This window comes from Mytilus galloprovincialis, chromosome 7 (assembly GCF_965363235.1).
Source record: "Mytilus galloprovincialis chromosome 7, xbMytGall1.hap1.1, whole genome shotgun sequence".
Lineage (NCBI taxonomy): Eukaryota > Metazoa > Mollusca > Bivalvia > Mytilida > Mytilidae > Mytilus > Mytilus galloprovincialis.
In genome coordinates, this window is record NC_134844.1 from 66,968,729 (window position 1) to 66,983,502 (window position 14,774).

The 14,774-nt window shown below is 30.6% G+C and overlaps 1 protein-coding gene and 1 long non-coding RNA gene across 2 annotated transcripts in view; one reads left to right on the top strand and one right to left on the bottom strand.

Annotated features, from left to right (window-relative positions):
• The window catches only part of LOC143083515 (uncharacterized), a 344,761-nt gene that overhangs the window by 63,804 nt on the left and 266,183 nt on the right, over positions 1-14,774 (bottom strand). The window lies entirely within an intron of this gene.
• LOC143083510 (uncharacterized) lies at positions 403-10,972 on the top strand. The gene is made up of 3 exons (XR_012980749.1): positions 403-553; positions 8,890-9,013; positions 10,578-10,972. It is a non-coding gene; the product is annotated as an uncharacterized LOC143083510 (long non-coding RNA).

A 14,774-nucleotide genomic window follows, 5' to 3' on the forward strand; every position in this document is an offset into this window, starting at 1 on the left:
CATTTCGCCTTCCATACGATCCCTATAGGTTAGGTAAACCCAATTCTCCATAGTCGACGTCATCCTCACCAAGATTAAAGAGATCATCAGGGTTCTCCACTGTGAATTTTTTCCCATCTTTCATTATGCACTGAACTTTGCCATCCCTCGTAAAGGCTGCTTTTACGTTTTCTAATTTCTTAACATACTGCAGTAATTTCATTCTTAGCAAAGTCAGATCTTCATTTATGTATACCTTACTCAAACTAGCGTCATCTTTGAGTTTCTTTTTGTTTGTGAAAATTTTAAATTTCAGGTCCCTCGTAACGAATCTAACAAGCATTTGACGCGGCTTCTTTTTCGGGTCACCAACTCGATGGCATGCAACAATGTCCTCTTTTTTTACATCTACTTCAATTTTTTCACAGTCCAGACAGAAGAACGTCTGTTATCCAATGTAGCTATGCAATCTGGGAACCAGTTCAGGTAAGACCTTGAACTTGAAGATGCAGAGCTTTGCTTGTCGGTACGACAGTAGATCAACAGTAGCCTGATTTCAATATGGTCCTATATGGTAAACATTTAGTTAAAACAAGTGTGAAGGCATTATTAACGTTTAAAGAAGGACTGGGTGTTTCGTTTTGTCCTTCTTTTTTTTTTGGGGGGGGGGGGGGGAATGGGATGGGATGGGATGGGATAAGATAAGGATAGTCCAAATAATTATGACGTCTTGAAAGGCTATTATAATTTTTTTCTTTGACGCCTTACTGAAAGGCTATCATAATTTTTTTTCTTTTTGACGCCTTACTTAACTTAGTAGTAAGGCGTCAAAGAAAAAAAAATATTTAGCCTTTCAAGATGTCATAATTATTTGGACTAGGATAAGGGTAGGTCACTAAGTGTGCAGTGGGTGGTAAGGGGGGTGCTTGCACGTAAAAAACGTGAAATAAGACATTATTTCATGAACGTTAAACCTTTTTCTGACACAGTCACAGTCTTCTCATTGGTGGATCCTATTCCAGGGGTTGGAACCCCCATTTTTTTTGCCGATCAATGCATTTGAATGGGGACATATAGTTGGAACATCCTCCCACCTATGTCCTGGGTTGGGACCCCCCCCCCCCTTTTCAAAATGGCTGGATCCGCCCCTGCTTCTTGTATATATATATTAACTTTATGTTTTACATTGTGTACTTGATATTCCCGATTTAGTATACACATTTATGATATAATTGGTTTACAGCTTTTAAAAAAGTATTTCTTGACGATCCCTGTCAATTTAAGTGTTTGAATTTTATTTGAAAAATACTGAGCACGCAAAATATTTAAAGCATTTGAAAATCATGATGCACATAAATTTAAATTAGCAGAATACATTGCACGAGGCACCTGAGTCTTGTAAGACTGTACAGAGGCAGATTTAGGGGGGGGGGGGGCAGGGTGCCCCGTTTTCAGAAAATATTTGGTTGGTTATATAGGGAATCACTGAAGCGTGACGGAATCGCCCCCCCCCCCCCTTAGGAAGACAGTGGGCCCCCTCTTATGAAAATTTCTAGATTCGCCAACGCTGAACGTCAAATTAAAAAGTTAAAACATGTTGAAAGTAAAATAAAAACACAGGTTGCAAGGTGAAAGGTATAGATAACGAACCTACCATTTGGTTTTTAAGGGGGGTGGGGGGGGGGGGGAAGGGGTGGTAGGATGAAAAATTTTGTCCTGCATTCTATTAGTTGTTATGTATTTTTCACTCTGCCTTTTTTGTATTAAAATTGAGAATGGAAATGGGGAATGTGTAAAAAAGACAGCAACCCTACCAGAAGAGTGTACTAGTGAACTGTCTAGTTCATTAGTTTATCCTGCCCTTTTTTACATACATATAAATAGATCTTAATAGTCATCCTGCCTTTTTTTTGGCAAAGTGTCTCATCCCCTATTTTAATCATTTTTGTTAATTCTCCAAACTCCTGTCCTGGCCTTTTTCAAATTTCATCCTGATTTTTTTCATATTATAGTCTACATGTAGTTGCATAATGTTATTATAACTAAAACCTCAGTCTATATCAAAAACTTCATATTGTATGAGGGTCTGGATGGGGGGGGGGGGGTCTGTTATTCTGTAAACATTTAATTTTCAACCATTTTTTCTCTAAGTTTCAAAAAATTAACCCCTTTTTTCTCTAATCTTCATTTTTTTTGCCCTTTATTCTCTAATCTTAATTTTTTAAGGGCATTATTTTTTAATCATTTAACCCCATCCAAACCCTCTTGTATATGTTCCAGACCATATGAGTATTTGAACCGTACACCTATATTCGTGTGGTGGGACCATATGTGTACGGTCAGACCAATATATATGAGTATACTAATACAGTCTAGTTAGGACTAACTGGCCCCTATATGTATTTCATCCCTAGGGGGTAATTTTTGACAAACATGTATCAAAATCTGTTATTGAATATACAAACATAAAAATTAATATTATGAAAATTAGATGAATGGAGTGAAATACCCGTTATATCATCATATCACCAACCCTAATAATCTGGAAACAACTATTATTAGAGTAACAAAGCTACCTTATTTATTCTTTGCACTAGTTTTTGACACATTTTTATTATATTTTCTCTATGTGTTTTCATGGGATTTTTTTCATAGTTTTTGTCATGTATCGATCTGTGGAGATTTTGTAGAAAAGTTCCTAAATATTCTAAAATATTTTCTTCCAACATTATGTTTATTCTGATAACTTCAATTTCAGCCAGCATAATTCAATTTGATGTATTAACTGACATGCTAAATGTACAGGAGCTTAACCGAATAAAGCTGTGATTAATATAATGATACTGTTCCACAACATTTTAGGGTCAGAGAAATTTAATGCTTGATTGGGAGCAATTATTTGTGGTCACTTAAACTGAAGAAATTTATTGCTTTTAATTGATCGACCATGTGCAGCTGGTAAGCACATAATCAGCTGATTTACTAAAATAACATTGATTACCTTGAATATTATTATGGATAGAGATAAATTATAAACAGCAATAAGGTTCAGCAAAGTAAGATCTACAAGTAGGGCAACATGACCAAAATGGTCAATTGACCCCTGAAGGAGTTATATTTTATTTAAAGAATTTTTCGTAAATTTTTGTAATCTGAAACTACTGGTCCAAATACATGTACATGGAATATATATGAAAGAGATTCAAAGGAGTAGGGGCAATAAAGGTCATTTTTTTTCGTCCAATTTTGCTTATTATCTTGAAAACTATAATAATAGATAGAGAGAAACTTTGAAATGCAAAAATGATCAGAAAATACTCTTTTGTGTGTGAACTTGAAGCAAGAGCTAAATAAGATCATAAAGATAGAGAGAAACTAAACAGACTTCATTGATCAGCAATATAGTTACGTACGATACCAGTTTTTTTTTTAGTAAAGAACACGATGTATTAAAAAAACATACACAATATAATTTAAATCATGCACATGTATATATATATATAAATCAAGCACATGTATATATTTATATAAACTTTTCTAAACATCAACCCAACAATGTTAGATCTGTTAATTTGCTTTCGCAAATTGTTTTTTTTTTTAGCTCTCAGAGAAATTCAAACTCATGCTACTGAGATATTGTAACACCAAATGGCCTGCACTTTATCGGACGGGCTACATCACTTGACCACATGGGCTTCACAAAAATAAAGCTTTCGGTGGCCGGGTCTCCCTCTTACCTTTCCTCCTGAGTTTTTATTTAACGTTGTAATACAGTACATGATATATAAGGCATGAACATGGAATGTATATATATATATACGACCTATTAGTCAAATGCGTTTTGTTAAAATATATTTTTTCACTTTTTTGGTCTTTTGGAAAACGTTGTTTGTGCTGTGTTTAGACCCTTCTTCAACGAAAATTGTTTTACATGCACACGTATAAATTGCTGTTTTATTCCAACGCAATCATAGGTTTGAAAGTAGTTTTTAATTTAGATTTGTACATGTACATATATATATATGTCAAAATATTCACTTCAAACTATCCTGAGCCAGTTATTTCAAGACATTAAATACATTTGTATATATAGTCATAATATATGCATTAATTAGGGAATGATGTGTTACTGTTAAACTTCAAACCCGCACTGTTGTTGAACTTTTAAAGAAATATTTGATAGAGAATTGTTGACATTATCTTTTTATATTATATTACTGTATCTAAACTTCAAAGTGTAATTTTTAAAATACCTTGCCATTTTCTTCTTTGAACTGTTTTCTTTCACTGCATGGTTCTTCACAAAATCACCACAAAAACAATATTGTAATAAATTGAAGATAGTTATAAGATGTGTTTCTTGATGAATTTCAAACTACATTTTATTTTGCTCTACACATTTTATGATGTCCAAGTAATGAGGTCATGACATCAATATGAATCCATATAGTAACCAATGAAATAAAAGAGAAATTCATTTTATGTCTTCCTAGATCTTTGGATAAAAACAGGCCACATTTACTTGTACATGTTGTGTGTATTGTACTTAAATATAAAAACACCAGTAAATGTTATACATATATATCATGTATATACTCTCAATGCATTCAATGGACTTAATTAAGTATAATAGGAATAGGTCTTATAATTTGTGTAAATAAAAGTGAAAAAATTAGAAGGATGTTAGTATTGTATTTCACAATGACCATGATGACATACAGGAATAGAATTTTGAAAATGTTATTGTAAGTAATAATTTCATACTTATTGCGAATTATAATTATGATAATTGTATATTTTGTTTTGTTTTGTGTATGGTCTCCTTAAAGTTTTATTAGGGGGATGGAGCAAATGGGCCCGGGCATTCCCTTTTTGATAAAATTTTGTTTGATTTATCTATTTAGGGATCAAATCACTGAAGCATGATTTGTACGGGTCCCTTTAAAAAAATTCTGGATTTGCCACAGGCATACATAAATTAAGGATATTTTATAATTTTAAGAAATTCTAATATATATATCAATTAAAAAATATATATATACATGTATATGCATTAGTGATAAATTCAATAATCGTGTCACCTAAAGGATATTTGCCTGTAGATGTTTTATGTCCCACCTTTGGGCATTATGTTTTCTAATGAGTCATGAGTATGAGTCTGTTCCTCCATCTGTCTGTCCGGCTTCAAGTTTTTGATGAAGTTGAAGTCCAATCAACTTGAAACTTAGTACATGTTCTTTATGATATGATCTTTCTTATTTATTATCCAATTAGAGTTTTGCCCCCAATTTCATGGTCCTCTAAACATATAAAAATGATAGTGCTAGTGGGTCATCTGTCACTATGGACACATTATTGTTATTGATTTAAATGCAAAGTATTAAGAATAAGTTTCTGAATTTCACCAGTTGATAATTCCCTACAATTTAAAATTCAAGAATTTTGTACAAGTATGTACCACTTGAAAGTATATGGATGAGAGTTTAGATGGGGTTTACAAATTAGAGAATAACAGGCAAAATGTACAGAATAAAGGTAAAAAAAAATAATAGGGAAAAGAAAGAAAACTAAAACTAAATAAATATTAGAAAATTTAACAGGGTGCTGAAATGAAATATAAAAATAGAGATTAAAGAAAAACAATTTAATATACATGTCTTAAAGAATAAAGATACATGTATACAGAACCCCTATCTAGACCTTAATAAATCAAGCCATATAAACACATAAATGACAAATACTCTGATAATTGTGATTAGGTCAGACAGGAGTTTGTCTGCAAAAGACTCATAAGTAACTCGATCTCCAATAAAAAAAAAATGAAAGGCCAAATAATTTACAAAATTAAAAACTTTGATAATCAAGAGAAAAACTGAGAAAGACAAAAAAATCTATGATTCATACATAAAATACAAAACTTAGAACCTGAAATTGAAAAATTATAAACAGTCAGGGGCGTTACTTAAACAAGTAGTTTTTCACGTTACTTATATATATATATAAGTTATTTTGGTTTTTGAAAGTAATAAGATTACTTAATCATGTTAATAGAGTTATTTTAAATTTGAATAGAAGCATAGATTAAATGTAGTTTGAATGAGTTTTTATATAATTTTATATGATAAAATAAAGAATTTATTAGATTGTAGAGGAGTATGGAGATAAAGGTTTATAATGACAAAAACATTACTTGAATAAGTTATTTTATACATTTTAATTTTTTTTAGTAATAACACTTATTTAAGAAACACATGTAGTTGATTTGGGTTAGCGTTATAAATAACTTGAAATCTTAATTAATTCACAAGTATGTGAACTTTCTATTTATACCAGTCTACCATCAAGATTTTAGATGAAAATGATAATTTGATAGTCCCTGAAGAGACCAATCTAAATTTACCCAGAAGTATCCATATGAAAGATAAGTGATAATTAAGTGCATCAGCAAGTTAATTAGTGTTTCAGAAGAAATTTATATTTCATGGGGAAAATAACCAGATGACTGTGAAAATTTGTTAAAGCTAGTAAAATCTGCATTTTTGGACACCTGTAAAAATAATATTTAGTTATAAGTCACCTAATATATAAGTAGTATTGAAAATAGCCTGGTTTTCAACATAACTTATATAGGCAGTTTTAAATGTTACTTGTTTAAATAATGCCCCTGACTTATGATTTTTTGTTTGTTTGTCAAAAGTTTTATTTTCTATTTAGCTCACCTGACCAAAGAGGCCATGTGAGCTTTTGCCATCCCTTGGCATTAATTGTTGAATCATCCATTAATGTCTGGTGTACACTTTTTCATAGATCTTCTCTTCTGAAACTACTGTAATTAATTAATTTTAACCAAACTTTGGCTAAATGTTCCTTAGGGTATCTAGTATATATTTTGTAATTTTTAGCTCAGTGAGGCCCGAAGGGCCCGATGTGAGCTTACGCCATCACTTGGCGTCCTATGTCGTCTGTCGTCGTAAACTATTTAAAAAATCTTCTCCTCTGAAACTACTGGGCCAAATACATGTACCTTCAAACTTTAACTGATGTGTTGTTTTCTGCTGTTTATTATTGTGTCATATATGTAATATATGTTTTGATTGCCATAGCATGTAATTGCTGTTTGCAAATAAATAAATTCATTCAAAAAAAAAAACAAAAAAACTAAATGTTCCTAAGGGTATCTAGTTTATATATTGTATCCGAAGTTTTGATCCATTGACAAACATGGACGCCATGGCTATAAATAGAACATACTGGTCAAATGCAGTTTTGTTAATTGGCCCCTTAAGGAGTAATTGCCCTTTAAAGTCAATTTTACACAATTTGTTGATCAAGTTTGCTAATTATATATAACATTTAAAAATCTTCTCTGAAATACAGATGAGCGATTCAGGCTCTTGAGAGTCTCTTGTTATCTTGTCCTTTAATTAAGAAACACTGCATAGTTTGGTAAAAAACAATAACTTTAATATTTAACGTAGCATTTCAAGATTAATCTGCCTTTAAAATTAAGACCAATCTTGAAAACCCTTGGCTATTTGAAGTTATTGCTCCTGCAATAGCAAGTTCCCACAATTTAAACATGTTATATATAATATGTTCTTGTTAACAATGATTGTCATATTGAAAACAATTATAGATATCATAAAGATAAATTTAAAACAGCAAAATAGTAGTGTGGATCCTTATATGAGTTATTGCCCTTGAAAGACAAAATTTTAGCAGAATTTCAAGTTTCATGCAGGAAGTATGATAGATGTAGAGACATTTATTTATGTTCAGCTAAGTTAAAGATCTGCGAATAAGCTTACATCATGACCAAAATAGTTAATTGATCCTTTATAGGATTTTTTGTCCTTAAGAAATTATTTTACCAAAAGTTATGTTTTTTTGCAGATAAATAATAGAAAGAAGGAATTTTTTTTTTTTAAGTGATAAATATGTTCAGCAAAGTAAGATCTGGGAATAGGACTTGTATTATTTAAATTGCCAATTGATCCTTCAAAGCTGTTATTGCCCTTGAAAGAATATATTACCAAATATTTTTTTCTTCGGTTTTTTGATTTTTGATTTTTTTTTATGGTAGCCCACACCAATTATAGCGGCCATTGGCGATTGGGCCCCTGCTAATTTAAGTTTTTCATAGTGAAGAAGTGTCTTCATCAGAATTACAGTTTACATGACATGATGTGTTGTTTACATTAATGTCATTAATTAGTTCTGCACAGTTAATGTTAGAAGGAACTCTTTAGTTCACATAAATTCTTTTATAGCTGTTTAACTAATTCACCAATGTTTCTATTTCTTTTGAATCCTATTGATAGGTTTTTATTGAATTTGTCACCTATTGTAGAATCTATTTTGATAAGATTCCAGTATTTCCTGAATATTGTTTGAAGTTTTCTGCTTAAGAATTCGATTGATTATTCATAATGAATGATATATTTTATCTATTTTCAACTTTGTTCTTTTTCTAGACATAAATTCATAGAAATTGATCCAATATCCACCTATTTAGGTGAAAATCCTAACTCTGTCCTGATTTCATAGACAGAATTTCATAGAAATTAATCTAATATCTATCTATCCATTAGTGCATATCACAATTTTAAATTAAATAAATGTGCCTTCAAGTAGTTCATGTGTAAAAAAAAATGCTAAGGATAATGCTGTGGATTCATTTAAATTTTGTGGTTACATGTATCAATTTTCGTGGATTAAAGAAATTTTGTATTTGTTTTGTTTGTTTTTTTCATAGTCTGTATACAACCCGATGGCAAATTTGTTTAACATTTAAATTCGTGACTCAGCTGTTTCAATGAAAACCACGAAAATTGGTATCCCATGAATAATAATGAATCCACATTGAACATTTTCAGCATGAAGGTTTATGCCATTCTGTTCTTATTTCAGATTGACATATCTGTAGGACATGCATGTAGCCTAGACAAATAGGAAGAGAAAGGTCTTTGATTCTGAGTTCTCTGTGAAGTTCAAGGTCTTTTTTAGTCTAAATTATAATGGGAAGATGTGAACGGTAAGTTTGAAAGTTTGTAATAGTGAAAAAATATGTTATTTTTAACAAAATGTGCTGTTTCACAAATAAAATCCTCGGTCTCTTAGACACTTATGTAGCAATAAGGCCACTTTATTGGTATAAATATGAAATGATTGTAAGCTGTATTTGCTTGACTGGTTAAACTGACCATGCCTTCATTTTCATGGATCAAGTTTATGTGATATTATTAAAAAAAAAGAGTGGGAGAGTAAATGTCTCATTGGCAATAATGAATTATACCACATCTTTTTTATATGACATTTGAATGTTGCATTTATATATATATATATTATATACATATTGCAATCACTCATTAGCTGGCCAATTGTTTATTAGCATCCATGTTTACAAATAACTACATTTGTGCAATAATGGGATGATTTTGTGGCACCATGTACTTTAACTGTTCTAGAGTAATGCCCCTTTACAAACAAACAAAAGTGATGAATTTTGTTTACATTTTCTAACTTTTATAAGTTTGCCTCTGAACCAAATGCTATGAAATCAATACACAGCAATGGTTATTACCACAAAATACAGATCAAGTATGTATTAAGGGGTGGTGTCACTTAACTGTTCTGTAGTTATGCCCCTTTATAAATGAAAAAATATGCTTATATTTATAGTTTCCGTTCTCTAACTTTAATTTGCCTCAACTAAATGCAATTAAACTTATACACAATTCTTGTTACCACAAAATACAGATCAAGTTTGAATTTTAAGGGGGTCACTTTAACCGTTCTAGAATTATGCCCCTTCACAAATTGAATGATTGCTGAAATTTTCATTTCCATTCACTTACTTTAATTAGCTTGCCTCAACCAAATGCTATGACGTGTATGAATAATTGTACACAATATTTATTACCACAAAATACAGATCAAGTTTGACTTTTGAGGTTGTCTTTAAATTTTTTAGAGTTATGTCCCTTTGAAAATGGAAAAATTGCTGCATTTGTGTTTCTTTTCTCTAAATTAAGTTTGCATAAACTAAATTTTATGAAACTTATACACAATACCTATTACCACTAAATCAGATCAAGTGTTTTCGGTAGAGTCACTTTTACAGTTATGTCCTTTTATAACTTTATATGATATGCAAGCGTGGGCATCATCTGTGATCCATTGATACATTCCTCATTTAATTTTTTGTTAAACATCAATTTTTGAATTTTTTGGTTGTCAGAGCCGATTAATGCCCCATTTGTTTGTAGGTAAGAATTGGTAAAGTAACACACACACATATATATCAAAAAATGAAAACACCAGATTAGAAAAAAAAGATGCAGTATGATTGCTAAGGAAACAACTGCCATAATAATTATAAGAACAAAATTTAAACATCATCAGAGTATTAAGACTTCAATTATTGAAGAAAACAAATGACATACAGTAAGCTATGAAAGGACCTGTGATAACAAATTCATCTATTATCATGATTATAAGACAGAACAAAATATGTCGGGGGGGGGGGGGGGAATCATGAATATTAATATGCCTGAAGGACTTTAGAATATTGAACTTGAATTGACTTTTCTTTGTAGGATACAAGAAATCTTGGAGGACAAATTGGTACGAGTCTTAAAAGACACAGATTTGAAGATAAATGAAAGAAAAAGAATGACAAACATAGTTTAAAGGTCTGCAGACTTCCTGATATCTTTCAAACTGTTCTTTTGGTATACATGGTATAAATGTAATATTGCAATATCATTTTATTTGTATAGGTATACATCCTGTAAATCTTGTTGGTGCCTTTTAGCTCCTTAAATGCAACCACTATTTAGTAAACATTGTCATGATTGTTGTTCTTATTAGCTTATTAGTTAACTAGAGCATAGTAATTGCATATATATGCAATCTTAGTCTTTTTAATTCAGAAATAATTTTTAAAACAAGTTATTCTAATCAGACTAATGGAATTTTATTTTGTATGTTTAACCTGTCATATGCACTTTGTCAAACTTAGCATGTTGCAAATGTGATGCAATATAGAGCAACCTTTATATTTCTTAGAAAATGCTTTTTCTGAACTGTAATGAAAAGTATGTTATACATAATATCCAAGTGAGACATATGTTTTATGAATATTTCAATAAATGTTAGAAACAAGTTTACATAAAAAATTTCTTATGTATCAAAATTCTGTGTTGTAAAATCTCAAAGATTTTTTTCGGGATTTTTCTCAATATGTTTAATAAATCAAAATGCGTAATTTTTGCTTGTAGATTTTATTTCGGGATTTTTCCCGAACTGGGTAAAAAAAATCTATGCACCAAGTGTGTGCCTGACATTAGATTTATATTTCGGGATTTTTCCCGAAATGTGAAAAGAAATTATTAGTCATGAGACCTAGTATATACATTTGATTTTTCGGGATAAATCCCGAAAATATTTGAAAACATCTGTGTTATGCATTTTGTAATTAGTTTATTTTTGTCAGGATATTTCCCGAAATGTGTTTCAGATCTGTTTGTTCAAACGCTTTGCCAACATATATGTCATAAAATTTAATGTTAAAATGATTTCGGGACTTTTCCCGAAATGTTGAAAGAAATTATTAGTCATGAGACCTAGCATATACATTTGATTTTTCGGGATAAATCCCGAAAATATTTAAAGACATCTGTGTTATACATTTTGTAATTAGTTTATTTTTGTCGGGATATTTCCCGAAATGTGTTTCAGATCTGTTTGTTCAAACACTTTACCAATATATATGTCATAAAATTCAATGTTGAAAATGATTTCGGGACATTTCCCGAATAAATAGTTGTCATATATACATTTTTACCACAAATATTTTAAAACTTTCATATATTTTGGGAAATTTCCCAAACATTTAATGTAAGTTTTATCAATTATAAGAATAAAAACATGGAATATTGTAAAAGTTGTGTATTTCTTTATGAAATCTGCATTCATTTATAGTAAACATTGAAAAAGATTATAAAAAGGAATAAAATGGATTTTACTCTTTTAAAATAGAGTCTGTTTATTGCTTGTTACATAAACCATCAAGATTCCAAGCTTCTCGTGACGTACCCTGTTACGATCCACTGACTACCCAGGGAATAATCAGCTGATTAAATTAATTGACATACATTTTGTTTACAAAATTCTATATTAACAATATAAAACCAGATGCTCCGCAGGGCGTAGCTTTATACGACCGCAGAGGTTGAACCCTGAACGGTTGGGGCAAGTATGGACACAACATTCAAGCTGGATTCAGCTCTAAATTTGGATTGTGATTAAATAGTTGACACAGCATAGGTTTCAGACACAGAATGAATGTGGTCTAATGAACTTAAAATATTTTTTTTGCCTTTGAGCAATTCACTATGCTGTTGAATATTAATCCTCTCAAAAAAATGTTTGAAGAAATTTTCTTTTTATTTATGAAATCTGAAATGAGAAAAATTTAACCCCCCCCCCTTTTTTCACATCCCCTTTTCCCTTTTACCAAAACTGATCTCAATTCAAATTTCTAATGGAGTTTGCAACAATAACTACTCATTTAAATACATCATAAAATATTAAAATGTAACAAAAGGTGCTTGTTATCACTGAATGGTAAAGATTGTTTTAATTTATCAGTTGGTAGTTAAAGTGAATATACATTGTATATTGTATAAAACAATGATTTAAGTTGATTCAACTACTATTCTGGACAAAGAAAGATAACTCCAATCAATTGAAAATTTCTTGCTATTGCACAATATTGTGCAATTAGATATTTCTTGCTATTGCGCAATACTGTGCAATTGAAAATATTTGCTATTGCACAATACTGTGCAATTGAAGATTTCTTGCTATTGCGCAATACTGTGCAATTGAAAATTTCTTGCTATTGCACAATACTGTGCAATTGAAGATTTCTTGCTATTGCACAATACTTAATATAATAATTTTGGATCCTGATTTGAACCAACTTGAAAACTGGGCCCATAATCAAAAATCTAAGTACATGTTTAGATTCAGCATATCAAAAAAGCCCAAGAATTCAATTTTTGTTTAATTTTGAACCCTTTGGACTGTAATGTAGACCAATTTGAAAACGGGACTAAAAATCAAGAATCTACATACACAGTTAGATTTGGCATATCAAAGAACCCCAATTATTCAATTTTTGATGAAATCAAACAAAGTTTGATTTCGGACCGGACTTGAAAACTGGGCCAATAATCAAAAATCTAACTACATTTTTAGATTCATCATATCAAAGAATAATCAAGGATTCATTTTTTGTTAAAATCAAACTAAGTTAAATTTTGGACCCTTTGGACCTTAATGTAGACCAATTTGAAAACGGGACCAAAATTAAGAATCTACATACACAGTTAGATTCGGCATATCAAAGAACCCCAATTATTCAATTTTTGATGAAATCAAACAAAGTTCAATTCTGGACCCTTTGGGCCCCTTATTCCTAAACTGTTGGGACCAAAACTCATAAAATCGAACCCAACCTTCCTTTTGAGGTCATAAACCTTGTGTTTAAATTTCATTGATTTCTATTTACTTATACTAAAGTTATTGTGCGAAAACCAAGAATAATGCTTATTTGGGCCCTTTTTGGCCTTTAATTCCTAAACTGTTTGAACCAAAACTCCCAAAATCAATCCCAACCTTCCTTTTGTGGTCATAATCCTTGTGTCAAAATTTCATAGATTTCTATTTACTTAAACTAAAGTTATAGTGCGAAAACCAAGAAAATGCTTATTTGGGCCCATTGTGGCCCCTAATTCCTAACATGTTGGGTCCAAAACTCCCAATATCAATCCCAACCTTCCTTTTGTGGTCATAAACCTTGTGTTAAAATTTCATAGATTTCTATTCACTTTTACTAAAGTTAGAGTGCGAAAACTAAAAGTATTCGGACGACGACGACGACGACGACGCAGACGACGACGCCAACGTGATACCAATATACGACCAAAACATTTTCAATTTTTGCGGTCGTATAAAAATATTCATTGATTATGTTTCTTTTAATTGAAAGTAACATTGGACTTATTGTCTTATGTCCATTAATATTGGTATTTACTCTCCTTGTGTATTCATTAATAAAAATTCTGAATACGTCTATGTTTTTTGTTTTCTGCTCAGATACATAGTACGACTTATATATTGAAAAACTAATAATTGTAATCAAAAAAATTATTGGGTAATACTTGCTGTCTGTAATTTTGAAAAATCTAAATTACTTTTTTTTAAGAGATCGTTTATTTGTTGCCAAAATCTTGTTAAATAAGAGCAATTGAAAAAATAATGAGCATAGTCTTCTTCTATGTTACAAAAATTACACAAACTGTTATTAGTTATTTTCCATTGTAATAAATGCTTTTTGGTTGGTGCAATAAACTGTAGTAGTTTCCTTTTGTATATTTTTAATTTACTTTAAAGTATTTGAAAATAAAGTTACATAATGAATTCATATTTGAAGCTTCTTACAATGGTATAATTTTGAGCCACCTGTTTATCCCTACTGACGTATCTTTTTTACTATTCACTAGAGAGTCATATAATTTTAATTGAAAAAAAATGTAGTCTCAAAATAACGATCTTTCCATGTGATCGTATTTCTCTGGATATTTACTTAACTTTGGACAGAATTTTCTTGTTTAACTATGTCAATCCAATTTTGTGGAATGGATTGTTTCAATTTATGAAATTCAGCAGTCCAGTTTATTTTACACTTTAGTTTGTTCAAAATATAATTTTCTGGTAGTGACATA